This window comes from Tamandua tetradactyla, chromosome 19 (assembly GCF_023851605.1).
Source record: "Tamandua tetradactyla isolate mTamTet1 chromosome 19, mTamTet1.pri, whole genome shotgun sequence".
Classification (NCBI taxonomy): domain Eukaryota; kingdom Metazoa; phylum Chordata; class Mammalia; order Pilosa; family Myrmecophagidae; genus Tamandua; species Tamandua tetradactyla.
In genome coordinates, this window is record NC_135345.1 from 16,521,481 (window position 1) to 16,535,311 (window position 13,831).

Below are 13,831 nucleotides of genomic sequence, written 5' to 3' on the forward strand. Positions count from 1 at the left end.
GAACATCATTACAACTGCTCATCTATTACAATGCGTATTTAAAGGGAGAGGGAAATGGGGTACAATCATTTGTACCCAATCTTCACACTGTCTCCACTATCTCATCAACCAGAAAGCTCACCTGCTACTGCCCCTAAACCTCAGAATGATGCTGGGGGAAGAGCCCTGGACTGGGAGTCAATAGTACTGTCTCTCACTTCCAGTTCTGCCAGGAACAGGCAGAGCTAAACGCACTGGCTGATACTAGCAGCTATGCACAATGTTTAGCTCTCTAGCTCTGTTACCTCGCTTCAGCCTTATGATGCTCTATGATATAGTTGCTAGTATTAACCCCATTTTAGATTATGAAACTCAGACTAATAAAAGCTAAATGGCTTGTCCTATGGAGGAGCTGAGATTTAACCCCAGGTATTGGGATGCTAACGTTAAATCTTGCTGGCTTGGAGCGAGCTCCCCACCAGCCCCAGTTTTCTTGACTGTTAAATGAGAGGGTTGTAAACGTTTCTACATTTCCTTCCCACTCCAATGTTTTAATATATTCTTTGTCTCCTTCTCTAACTTGTGTGTCAAGTTTTAAAGATGACGCCAAAGACCTTGCCACCCTTTGGTGAAGGCAGCTTCCTGCTGAGACTCTGCCATGTGGTTCTCTGTGATTTGGGCTTTATCCTTTAGCACAAGAAATTAAGTCCTGAACAAAATGTAGGATAAAAATTATGCCCCATTCTCAACTGCAAATTTTTAATGGTGGGATTGCAGATGTTTTTGTTCTTAATTTATGCCTGCCTGCTAAAAATACATGCCACTTTGTAAAATGTTATTTTTCTAAAAGTTCTGCATTATGAAATTAAATGTAGTATGAATTCATTTGGCTAAAAAAAGATACATACCAAACTGTTGACATTATGTTTGGGTGGTAGGAGGCTTAAAACCCTTTTGGTGGTTGCTGTTATTATATCTGATTTTCTTTCCCACGAATTTGTATAACTTTCGTATAGAAAGAATAAAAAAAATAAATTTTAAAACAAACACACAAAAAAGCACTCTCTTCCCCATCCCCCCATCTGCAAACCACACCGCCTTAAATTGAGGAAGGAAACAGGGGATGGGAGTGGGTGGGGACATCTCTGAGACTGAATCTAGATTGCACAGATTTCCACAGTGCATCATGGAAGAGTGTGGTGAAAGAGAGAGGCTTGGATGTATTTTAATCCAGGATTTTTCTCCAAAGAAGATGGAAGTCCTATAATATAATCTTCAGGGGAACTGATGGCCTGAAAATGAGATTATAAATCCTATATCTTCTTTTAATGATACACTGCAGTTCCACAATCCTTTCTCCAGAATTCTGAAATCTAAAATGCTCTGAAAACTTGAAAACCAGAAAGCTTTATTCAAAATTTCTCATTTGGCTGCAAAACCTAACCTTTACCTACAGTCTTGATTATTAATGTGATTATTACTATATTTTGCTACAGAAATTGTATAGTTGAGTGACAGGGTGTTTCCCCACAGCCTCTGTTGTGGATATCATATAATCTATCCATGATATACACTGGGTTACCTTTCTAAAATTTAAATAATTCTGAATTCCAAAGCACATCTGGTCCTGCAGAGTCTGGCTGTGAGCTTAGTGACCTGTACCTCATTTAAGATTCCGGGCTATTCAAACCTTACAAGGGAACATAGCTCAGTCACCCTACGTGTAGCAACCTCTCTGGATTTCTTTCTTTTTAAAGTTCTCCCCCACAACATGTGTTATATTGGATTTGTGGAAAGAGGGAGGAGTACAAACTTGTGAGAGGGGACGGGGGGGGGGGTGAACTTCTGTGGACAAAGCAACTTTTTAAGACCAAGTAAAGAATAATTGCCAAATGAATGAATCACCCAGAAAATAGCCTTGGATCAAATTAGAACTGCCCTTGCATACTCTTATTTTATATATGTCTTACTCTTGTTGGTAATATTTTCCCTGGATAGGATACCCATATTGGATGACAGAGCCAGGTATATTTTTATAGATGGGTGCTCTAACCTTCGTAAACATTCCATGTGATTACATCCACGAGGATGCCAGAAAGCCCATCAAGAAGAGAAATCGCTTTAGGCACCATAACTTGGGTAAATGAGTCTCTTCTATCAAATATTTATTTTTTTCACCTTGCAACACAAATAACATAGGACAAGAGAGATGCTTGCAAGGTGGTGTCAATATAAGAGAGGCTGAGGAAGGAGAGACAGGTTGACGATACCCTTGTAGCCAAAACCTTCAAGTAAATAGAGCGACCAAATTCTTGGGGTTTTTTCCTAACAGGTCACAAAACCACTAAAAGAATTTTTAAGCTGAGGCGCACAGCTCCAGTCAGAATTGGCCACTGACTCACGCATTCTGCAGATTAGGGCAAGTTTCTTTTCGCAGTAAGTAAAGATCCACTTCAAATAATTGAAATCAGCCAAGAGGACTGTACCTTCAGAAAAAGGTTCCTGATTGACTCTTCCACAGGGCAAAATCTGGCAATCTTATTTCTTGAATCTTGGCTTAGTGTCTTGGTTCTGTCTTCTATACTGAATACCAAGCTCTGAAAAGATAGAAACGGAAACCAAAATGCACACACAAACTAAAATGACCTCTTTATTCCCGTGCTATATCTCTGCATTTGTTAATATTTCCCCATGATTTTGTGAAACCCAGAACTTCATTTAAAATGCAGCATATCAGTGAACAGTGCAAGGTGAAGTTGTGCGAGAACCAGATGGGGGTGAAGGAATAATAAGAGGGCTAAGAGAAGACTGTGGAGTAATAAGGCCAAGAGAAGAGCACTGAGGCATCAAAGGGGAAAGATATCCAAAAGGAGAGGGCAGGGGCTCAAGCACCAGGCTCAGGAAAATCCAGAGGGATCCTGGCTCTGAAGCATGAAAGCTGTGTGTGCTGGGGTGGATTATTCAAACACCCTGAGCATTTATAAAATGAAGCAACAGGACTTGTTCTGTTGATGTGAGGATAAAGTGAGATCATGTATGTAAAGAGTTTAGCAGGGTGCCAGGCATGTACATAAGAACTCAATAAATTATAGATTTATTATCCCCCCTTCCCATTATCCCAATCTTATCTACTCAATCCCTTCCCCCAAATCATAGTTTCTGGCTTACATTTGTGAGTAAGCAGAACTATCTTTCCACCATACCTCACAAGCCTCACAATTAAAAATGAAAATAAAATTTTCACTCTCCCAGATTTTATTTTAACTAGCCTAGATTTTTTTAAATCCATCTTTGCCTTTCAGAAACCCTGCAGCTGAAGGCAGAGATGTCAGATGCACAGCCTTTAGATGTCTCCTATTCTTGAATTTTCCACTGCTTATTAAAATTCTATCTCACCCATACTCTGATCCCACAGGCCCCTGACTGTTCTATCCATTTATTCATCAAACATTTATTGAGCATCTTCTACCTATCAGGCACTGCGATAGGCTCTGGGAGAACTCCACGAATAAGATAATATTTCTACTCTTGGAGAACTCACAGTGTAGAGGGGAGTCAGACATTTATAAAATAATTATAACATTATGTAGGCAATGCAATGATAGAGATTAACCACAAAGCAGACAGGAAAGGACCCTAAAGGGTGTGGAAGGAACAATTAGAAAGTTGCAGGGCAGAGCTTATTTATCATATGACTAGGAAGAGCAGGATTTTCCAAAAGCTGGTTGCTTGGGATACTGAGAATTCTGTCCTGCACTATGGCAGGCAGCTTCTGAAATGGCTCCCGATAATTCAACTACCTGGCATGAAAACCTGTGATAGGTAAAATCTTGCTCCACCCCAAAGACATGCTTAAGTCCTATCCCTGGTTCCATGAATATGATCTTCTTTGGAAATAGGGTAATTGCAAAGGAACTGGTGAATATAAAATGAGATCATACTACAGTAGGATGGGCCCTAATCCAACACAACTGGTATCTCCAAAGGGAACTCATGGACATATGTCAAGAAGCCATCTCCCAGCCCTTGCCTACCCCTGACTTCTTTTCTATTGTGCTGTTTCCATTCCACAACCTGGGGGAGATAGTAAGGCTAATGAAAAGGCCTGACCAAGACCTTAAACTCAGAAATCAGGAATAAGTAGCACCAGATGCTTAACAGCACAGGAATTCTTAGTGGTGGGACCCCTTCCCCTCAAAATGGATGAAAAAAATAATGAATAAACAAAACACACACACACACCAAACAGAATAGACGTGTCTCTCTTCTTCAGCATTAAGTAGAGTATGCAGAGCTGCCCTCCATCAACCCCAACTTGGAGCAGTTTTCAACCCACCCCAGGAGACCAGCTATGATGGAACTTCTTCTCCTGCCCTTCTGGACTTGTGGTACAAGTATTAAGAAGTCATTAGCTCAAAGTTTCTGTTGTACCCATGAGCCTATGTTCCCACAATGCACATTTGTAGCAACTCACTCCACAGGTTTTGTCACAGTGAGCAGGGTCATGAGGCAATATGGAATGAGTTAACTAGGGGCCATTCCTTCTATCACTTTTGTGTCCTTTTGTACAGGAGCTAAACTGAGAGCTTGCCCGCACCCTACCAGCCTGGGTAGAGACACTGACTCATGGCTTGGGGACCCAAGGTGTGCTGCCTCCACTCTCTGGGGGAGAAGCAGGGTAAATGAGGATGTGAAGATCCCTTCATGAACACTAGGTTGTTGACAAGCTGATTCCATGCCCAAGCCAAGGAGGTTGTGGTTTCCACTACCTGCTGTACACTCCCTTGGCTCATGGCTTCTTATATCTGTTCTCATTCTGGAACCAGGAACACTCAGGCTACCCAGACTGATCTTGTTTATTATTATGCTGGTCATTATTAAGAAGACTATTAGAGCTGAAGATGATGAACCAGATGTGAAAATGAAAGTGCGTGCTTTTACAGAGAAAGAGACATGGAATATGAAAGATAGATATACACAGAAGACCTCCTTTTATGTCTGTCCTGATTTTAAAATGAGGGAGCGATAAGAGCCCCAGTCAACCAGGTTGAGTGGAAAAGTCTCTGTGGCCTCATGTCCAACTCTGTCCTCCAAAAGCCTCTCAATCCATTGGAGCTAAGAGAGGAGGAAGAAGGAGCAGGGAGGGAGCAACAACCTTGGCTAGGCATGGCATGGCCCCAACCTTTGTTTGACTTAAAAGGGGTCAGACAAGTATATCCCACTCTAGATAACTTCCCCCATATTTTAATCAAGCTTCGGAGTAATGAGGAGGAAGCCATGGTCACACAGCAACAGCTGGGGATTAGCTTGTGGATATACCACCACTGCCTAAGGGATTTAGCCCCTTGCCAGATTCCTATGTTACCATGGGACTTTATAATTTTAATAGAAAGGGTCCCCTGAGTGGGACAACAAGTTGATTTTTCTTCTTACCCCAGGTCTTTCCCTTGGCAACGTGATTGAGCAGAGTTATCAAACCCTTCTCAATTGGAGTGGCCGCCATGGTGACTGGACAAGAGATGAGCCAATGGGTGGGTGATGGTACATGCTCCTAACTTAGCAGCCTCTAGGACCCATTGGTTGGGTCCTTGCAGCCCCTTCATCTCCTGTCACCTACTCACTGAGCTATGTTCTTGTGGTTTACTAGAACAAGGGGTTCCAGAAGACACCCTAGACAAGATCTCTATTGGAGAACTTTGAGAAAAATATATACTAGAAAGAGGACCACTGCTCAACAGGGACAATTTGCCTCTGCCTGACCCTCTCCCCATAACCCCCAGATTTTGGCAGTAGAACTGGGGTCTGCAGATGTTCTGCCCTTCCCTACGGCCCTGACTGAGGAGTCCACACCAATCCCTGGAATCACCTCCCTACCCAGACTTGAATAAATTAAAAATGGCCTTGGGCTAGGCCAATGGCCTCATCGGACTGAAGGCCTTATGCTCCAATGTGTGTGCAATTTGAGAGCACTTGACAAACCTTTATAATGCTTTTAGATACAGCCTCCATGGTCATTATTGTTCTAACAGACACAGAGGGAAGGGGTGGTGAATAGCATTGGGAAGTTTTAGGCATTCCACAGGGGTGTGGGAATGAGAAGTTATTGCCACCCTGTAGGTCAGTCTCCATGGCCTCTGGCCACCCCTGTGGTCATGTTTTTCCCTGGCAGATGCATTGTAGGAGTTTGTATCCTTCACTGCTGCACCTCCCAGCAGCAACTTTTGGGAAGCAATCCCCCATCCCACAAATTTTAGCCATCATGTTTGGGCTAGTGACAGACCAGGCACCCCCCCAGTGCTCCCACCTCCTGGTTGCATTCTCCAGCAGCAGCAACACTGCTTCCTCATGGGAAAAAAGACATTACTAAACTCATAAAAGACCTTGTATCTGTTGTGTCCTTTGTTCTTTCATTTCTACATATAATAACCCAGAGTGGCCACCGAAAAGAGTAAATGAGGTATGGCAGCTGACTATAGACTATCAGCATTTAAATGCAGAAGTGTCCCTTCTGGGACCCCTGGTTCCAGACATTGTGACTCTCACAGAAGCCATTATGACATCTACCAGTGTTTGATATGCAATTGTTGACCTGAAAATGCCTTTTATTTTGCAGACTCACTCCAGGAAGAACAGCATCAATTCACTTTCCAGTAGCAAGACCTACAGTATACCTTCACTGTGCTGTCACAGAGATATTTAAACTCCCTTACCAGTGGGTAGGACAGGATTTGAGCAAGCTACCACTGCCTAAGGGACTCCAAGTATTTCATTATGTTGGTGACATCATGCTGGTGGATCAGAGTGAGGAGCAAACCACCCAGAGATTGCTTATATTGTTAACTGGGCTCTATACTCTGCTGGTCCTTGTTCCTGGTTTGTTGCTTTCAGCTTCTGATTCCAGTGGCTTTCTATCTCTCAGCATCTGTTGGTCCTTTCTTAGCTTCTCCTGGAATTTTGGATTTCATTTCTTAGCTTAGCATCTCCCAGGGGTGTTTTTGTCTGCATCTCCAAACATCCTACTTTGCATTTCCAAATGTCTGTGGGTTTTCTAAAATGTTACTCTCTTGAAGGACTCCAGTAAGTAGACTAAGACTCACCTTGAATAGGTAGGGGTCACATCTCCATCTAATTAAAAGGCCTCACCCACATTTGGGTGGGTCACATCTCCATAGAAACATCCTAATCAAAAGGTCCACCCAACAATAGGTCTTCCCTTACAAGATGGCATTAGAAGAACACAGCTTTTCCAGGGTAAATAACAGTTTCAAACCAGTGCAGTAGTGAAGATTAAATTAGATAGTTCTTGAAAATCTCCTGGTCCTATGACTGACACAAAGGATGTGGTTAGTAAATGTTAGTTTCCATTCTCTCCTCTTCCTTTTTCATTACCAGCAGTTAAATCATGGAGTCAAAATCAAAGAAGACTTTCCTGAATTTTAAAAAGAAGCAAATCATTCACTCTCACCAATTGAAATGAGTTCATCAACAAACTCACACACATGTATTGAGAGTTTACAATGTACCAGTTTATAACCTAGCAGCCTTCCGGGACTCCATGGTTTCATTACAGGTAAAGATGTATGTGTGTGTATGTGTGTTTGTGTGTTGTATGTATTGAATAGCTCAGTTGCAATGCAAACATTACTCATTTATTCAACAAATAAATTTTGAACATCTGCTATTTGCTGGGCACTATTCTTAAGTGCTAGAGGTAAAGCAGTGCAAAAAAGGAGAGGGAGAAATGACTATTAAAAATAATAGTGTGTGTTAGACTTCCTGGAAGATGGCAGCTTAGTAAGACGCGCGGATCTTAGTTTCTTCTCCAGGACACCTACTAGGGGAGTAGAAACGATACAGAAAGCGCCCAAAGCCACAACAGAGATAAAAAAGACAGCGTACCCCATCCTGGAACGGCTGGCTGGCTGAGAGAAGCAGCTCGGGTGAGATCGCCGAGGCGCGCGGGCCTTACCGGGCGGGGTGGCAAGCGGCCGGAGTTACTCCCTTCCCCCTTCCCGGGCCGGCTGGGAGAATTGGAGAGGCGGTCCCCTGAAACAAAGACGGCTGGCGCCCACGCCACGCGCAGCCCCCGGACCAACTGAGAGAATTGGATCGGAAACCCCCAGGCCGCGGAGAACGGTGACGGGTGGGGGAGGCCCCTTCCAAACCCATGACTCCCGGGGAACGTGCACTCTCTCGGGTGGGCCGCTGCCGCTGGCGCCCTCCCGCCACGCTTGTTGCCCAGGGCCGACTAGGAAATTCGGACGGGCTCTTTCCCTGGCTGCGGCGACCAGCAACCCCCCCTGCGTTCGGACCCCGGGCTGGCTCAAGCCGTTTCGGCTAGCGAACCCCCAGGACGGTGAGAGTTTTCCAAAGTTTAAGGTCCCACAGCACCTTTTACTGGTGTGACCCGCAGACAAACGTGTGCCACGAGCGCCACCTACTGGGCAGGATAAGAAAAACAGAACCCAGAGATTTCACAGAAAAATATTACAACCTTGCTGGGTCCAACACCAAGAGAAATCTGAATAAATGCCCAGACGCCAGCAGCAGAAGATAACTGTCCACGCTCAAAAGATTGAGAATATGGCTCAGTCAAAGGAACAAACCAATAGCTCAAATGAGACACAAGAGCTGAGACAACAAATGCTGAATATACGAACAGAAATGGAAAACCTCTTCAAAAATGAAATCGATAAATTGAGGGAGGACATGAAGAGGACATGGGCTGAACATAAAGAAGAAATAGAAAAACTGAAAAAACAAATCGCAGAACTTATGGAAGTGAAGGATAAAGTAGCAAACATAGAAAAAATAATGGATAGCTACAATGATAGATTTAAAGAGACAGAAGATAGAATTAGTGATTTGGAGGATGGAACATCTGAATTCCAAAAAGAAACAGAAACTATAGGGAAAAGAATGGAAAAATTTGAACAGGGTATCAGGGAACTCAAGGACAATATGAACCGCACAAATATACGTGTTGTGGGTGTCCCAGAAGGAGAAGAGAAGGGAAAAGGAGGAGAAAAACTAATGGAAGAAATTATCACTGAAAATTTCCCAACTCTTATGAAAGACCTAAAATTACAGATCCAAGAAGTGCAGCGCACCCCAAAGAGATTAGACCCAAATAGGCGTTCTCCAAGACACTTACTAGTTAGAATGTCAGAGGTCAAAGAGAAAGAGAAGATCTTGAAAGCAGCAAGAGAAAAACAATCCATTACATACAAGGGAAACCCAATAAGATTTTGTGTAGATTTCTCAGCAGAAACCATGGAAGCTAGAAGACAGTGGGATGATATATTTAAAATACTAAAAGAGAAAAACTGCCAACCAAGACTCCTATATCCAGCAAAATTATCCTTCAAAAATGAGGGAGAAATTAAAACATTCTCAGACAAAAAGTCACTGAAAGAATTTGTGACCAAGAGACCAGCTCTGCAAGAAATACTAAAGGGAGCACTAGAGTCAGATACAAAAAGACAGAAGAGAGAGATATGGAAAAGAGTGTAGAAAGAAGGAAAATCAGATATGATATATATAATACAAAAGGCAAAATGGTAGAGGAAAATATTATCCAAACAGTAATAACACTAAATGTCAATGGACTGAATTCCCCAATCACAAGACATAGATTGGCAGAATGGATTAAAAAACAGGATCCTTCTATATGCTGTCTACAGGAAACACATCTTAGACCCAAAGAGAAACATAGGTTGAAAGTGAAAGGTTGGGAAAAGATATTTCATGCAAATAACAACCAGAAAAGAGCAGGAGTGGCTATACTAATATCCAACAAATTAGACTTCAAATGTAAAACAGTTAAAAGAGACAAAGAAGGACACTATATACTAATAAAAGGAACAATTAAACAAGAAGACATAACAATCATAAATATTTACGCACCGAATCAGAATGCCCCAAAATACGTGAGGAATATACTGCAAACATTGAAAAGGGAAATAGACTCATATACCATAATAGTTGGAGACTTCAACTCACCACTCTCATCAAGGGACAGAACATCTAGACAGAGGATCAACAAAGAAATAGAGAATCTGAATATTACTATAAATGAACTAGACTTAATAGACATTTATAGGACATTACATCCCACAACAGCAGGATACACCTTTTTCTCAAGTGCTCATGGATCATTCTCAAAGATAGACCATATGCTGGGTCACAAAGCAAGTCTTAACAAATTTAAAAAGATTGAAATCTTACACAACACTTTCTCGGACCATAAAGGAATGATGTTGGAAATCAATAATAGGCAGAGTGCCAGAAAATTCACAAATACGTGGAGGCTCAACAACACACTCCTAAACAACGACTGGGTCAAAGAAGAAATTGCAAGGGAAATTAGCAAATACCTCGAGGCGAATGAAAATGAAAACACAACATATCAAAACTTATGGGACGCAGCAAAGGCAGTGCTAAGAGGGAAATTTATTGCTCTAAATGCCTATATCAGAAAAGAAGAAAAGGCAAAAATTCAGGAATTAACTATCCATTTGGAAGAACTGGAGAAAGAACAGCAAGCTAACCCCAAAGCAAGCAAAAGGAAAGAAATAACAAAGATTAGAGCACAAATAAATGAAATTGAAAACATGAAAACAATAGAGAATATCAATAAGGCCAGAAGTTGGTTCTATGAGAAAATCAATAAGATTGATGGGCCCTTAGCAAGATTGACAAAAAGAAGAAGAGAGAGGATGCAAATAAATAAGATCAGAAATGGAAGAGGAGACATAACTACTGACCTCACAGAAATAAAGGAGGTAATAACAGGATACTATGAACAACTTTACGCTAATAAATACAACAATTTAGAGGAAATGGACGGGTTCCTGGAAAGACATGAACAACCAACTTTGACTCAAGAAGACATAGATGACCTCAACAAACCAATCACAAGTAAAGAAATTGAATTAGTCATTCAAAAGCTTCCTAAAAAGAAAAGTCCAGGACCAGATGGCTTCACATGTGAATTCTACCAAACGTTCCAGAAAGAATTAGTACCAATTCTCTTCAAACTCTTCAAAAAAATCGAAGTGGAGGGAAAACTACCTAATTCATTCTATGAAGCCAACATCACCCCCATACCAAAACCAGGCAAAGATATTACAAAAAAAGAAAACTATAGACCAATCTCTCTAATGAATACAGATGCAAAAATCCTCAATAAAATTCTAGCAAATCGTATCCAACAGCACATTAAAAGAATTATACATCATGACCAAGTAGGATTCATCCCAGGTATGCAAGGATGGTTCAACATAAGAAAATCAATTAATGTAATACACCATATCAACAAATCAAAGCAGAAAAATCACATGATCATCTCAATTGATGCAGAGAAGGCATTCGACAAGATTCAACATCCTTTCCTGTTGAAAACACTTCAAAAGATAGGAATACAAGGGAACTTCCTTAAAATGATAGAGGGAATATATGAAAAACCCACAGCTAATATCATCCTCAATGGGGAAAAATTGAAAACTTTCCCCCTAAGATCAGGAACAAGACAAGGATGTCCACTATCACCACTATTATTCAACATTGTGTTGGAGGTTCTAGCCAGAGCAATTAGACAAGAAAAAGAAATACAAGGCATCAAAATTGGAAAGGAAGAAGTAAAACTATCACTGTTTGCAGACGATATGATACTATACGTCGAAAACCCGGAAAAATCCACAACAAAACTACTAGAGCTAATAAATGAGTACAGCAAAGTAGCAGGTTACAAGATCAACATTCAAAAATCTGTAGCATTTCTATACACTAGTAAGGAACAAGCTGAGGGGGAAATCAAGAAACGAATCCCATTCACAATTGCAACTAAAAGAATAAAATACCTAGGAATAAATTTAACTAAAGAGACAAAAAACCTATATAAAGAAAACTACAAAAAAGTGCTAAAAGAAATCACAGAAGACCTAAATAGATGGAAGGGCATACCGTGTTCATGGATTGGAAGACTAAATATAGTTAAGATGTCAATCCTACCTAAATTGATTTACAGATTCAATGCAATACCAATCAAAATCCCAACAACTTATTTTTCAGAAATAGAAAAACCAATAAGCAAATTTATCTGGAAGGGCAGGGTGCCCCGAATTGCTAAAAACATCTTGAGGAAAAAAAACGAAGCTGGAGGTCTCGCGCTGCCTGACTTTAAGGCATATTATGAAGCCACAGTGGTCAAAACAGCATGGTATTGGCATAAAGATAGATATATCGACCAATGGAATCGAATAGAGTGCTCAGATATAGACCCTCTCATCTATGGACATTTGATCTTTGATAAGGCAGTCAAGCCAACTCACCTGGGACAGAGCAGTCTCTTCAATAAATGGTGCCTAGAGAACTGGATATCCATATGCAAAAGAATGAAAGAAGACCCATCTCTCACACCCTATACAAAAGTTAACTCAAAATGGATCAAAGATCTAAACATTAGGTCTAAGACCATAAAACAGTTAGAGGAAAATGTTGGGAGATATCTTATGGATCTTACAACTGGAGGCGGTTTTATGGACCTTAAACCTAAAGCAAGAGCACTGAAGAAGGAAATAAATAAATGGGAACTCCTCAAAATTAAACACTTTTGTGCATCAAAGAACTTCATCAAGAAAGTAGAAAGACAGCCTTCACAATGGGAGACAATATTTGGAAATGATATATCAGATAAAGGTCTAGTATCCAGAATTTATAAAGAGATTGTTCAACTCAACAACAAAAAGACAGCCAACCCAATTACAAAATGGGAAAAAGACTTGAACAGACACCTATCAGAAGAGGAAATACGGATGGCCAAGAGGCACATGAAGAGATGCTCAATGTCCCTGGCCATTAGAGAAATGCAAATCAAAACCACAATGAGATATCATCTCACACCCACCAGAATGGCCATTATCAACAAAACAGAAAATGACAAGTGCTGGAGAGGATGCGGAGAAAGAGGCACACTTATCCACTGTTGGTGGGAATGTCAAAGGGTGCAACCACTGTGGAAGGCAGTTTGGCGGTTCCTCAAAAAGCTGAATATAGAACTGCCATACGACCCAGCAATAGCATTGCTAGGTATCTACTCAAAGGACTTAAGGGCAAAGACACAAACGGACATTTGCACACCAATGTTTATAGCAGCATTATTTACAATTGCAAAGAGATGGAAACAGCCAAAATCTCCATCAACAGAAGAGTGGCTAAACAAACTGTGGTATATACATACGATGGAATATTATGCAGCTTTAAGACAAGATAAACTTATGAACCATGTAATAACATGGATGGACCTAGAGAATATTATGCTGAGTGAATCCAGCCAAAAACTAAAGGACAAATACTGTATGGTCCCACTGATGTGAACGGACATTCGAGAATAAACTTGAAATATGTCATTGGTAACAGAGTTCAGCAGGAGTTAGAAACAGGGTAAGACAATGGGTAATTGAAGCTGAAGGGATGCAGACTGTGCAACAGGACTAGATACAAAAACTCAAAAATGGACAGCACAATAATACCTAATTGTAAAGTAATCATGTTAAAACACTGAATGAAGCTGCATCTGAGCTATAGGTTTTTGTTTTGTTTTGTGTTGTTTTGTTTTGATTTTACTATTATTACTTTTATTTTTTTCTCTATATTAACATTCTATATCTTTTTCGGTTATGTTGCTAGTTCTTCTAAACCAATGCAAATGTACTAAGAAATGATGATCATGCATCTATGTGATGATGTTAAGAATTAATGATTGCATGTGTAGAATGGTATGATCTCTAAATGTTGGGTTAATTTCTTTTTTTCCGTTAATTAAAAAAAAAAAAAAGAGAAGGGATAATTG

At 40.7% G+C, this 13,831-nt stretch overlaps 2 long non-coding RNA genes across 6 annotated transcripts in view; one reads left to right on the forward strand and one right to left on the reverse strand.

Annotated features, from left to right (window-relative positions):
- LOC143663491 (uncharacterized) overlaps positions 1 to 13,831 on the reverse strand; it is a 66,581-nt gene that overhangs the window by 12,178 nt on the left and 40,572 nt on the right. For 2 of the 5 annotated variants that reach the window (XR_013165960.1, XR_013165962.1), the window contains one exon: positions 2,466 to 2,576. This is a non-coding gene — a long non-coding RNA (uncharacterized LOC143663491). Of the gene's footprint in view, positions 1 to 2,465; positions 2,577 to 6,283; positions 6,482 to 7,076; positions 7,114 to 13,831 lie in introns of those variants that run through there. The other 3 variants (XR_013165959.1, XR_013165957.1, XR_013165961.1) reach the window with 3 other exon arrangements.
- Positions 7,175 to 13,831, forward strand: part of LOC143663492 (uncharacterized) — a 31,315-nt gene continuing 24,658 nt past the window's right edge. Inside the window, exons 1-2 of the long non-coding RNA XR_013165963.1 lie at positions 7,175 to 7,230; positions 7,372 to 7,549. This is a non-coding gene — a long non-coding RNA (uncharacterized LOC143663492). The remainder of the gene's footprint in view (positions 7,231 to 7,371; positions 7,550 to 13,831) is intronic.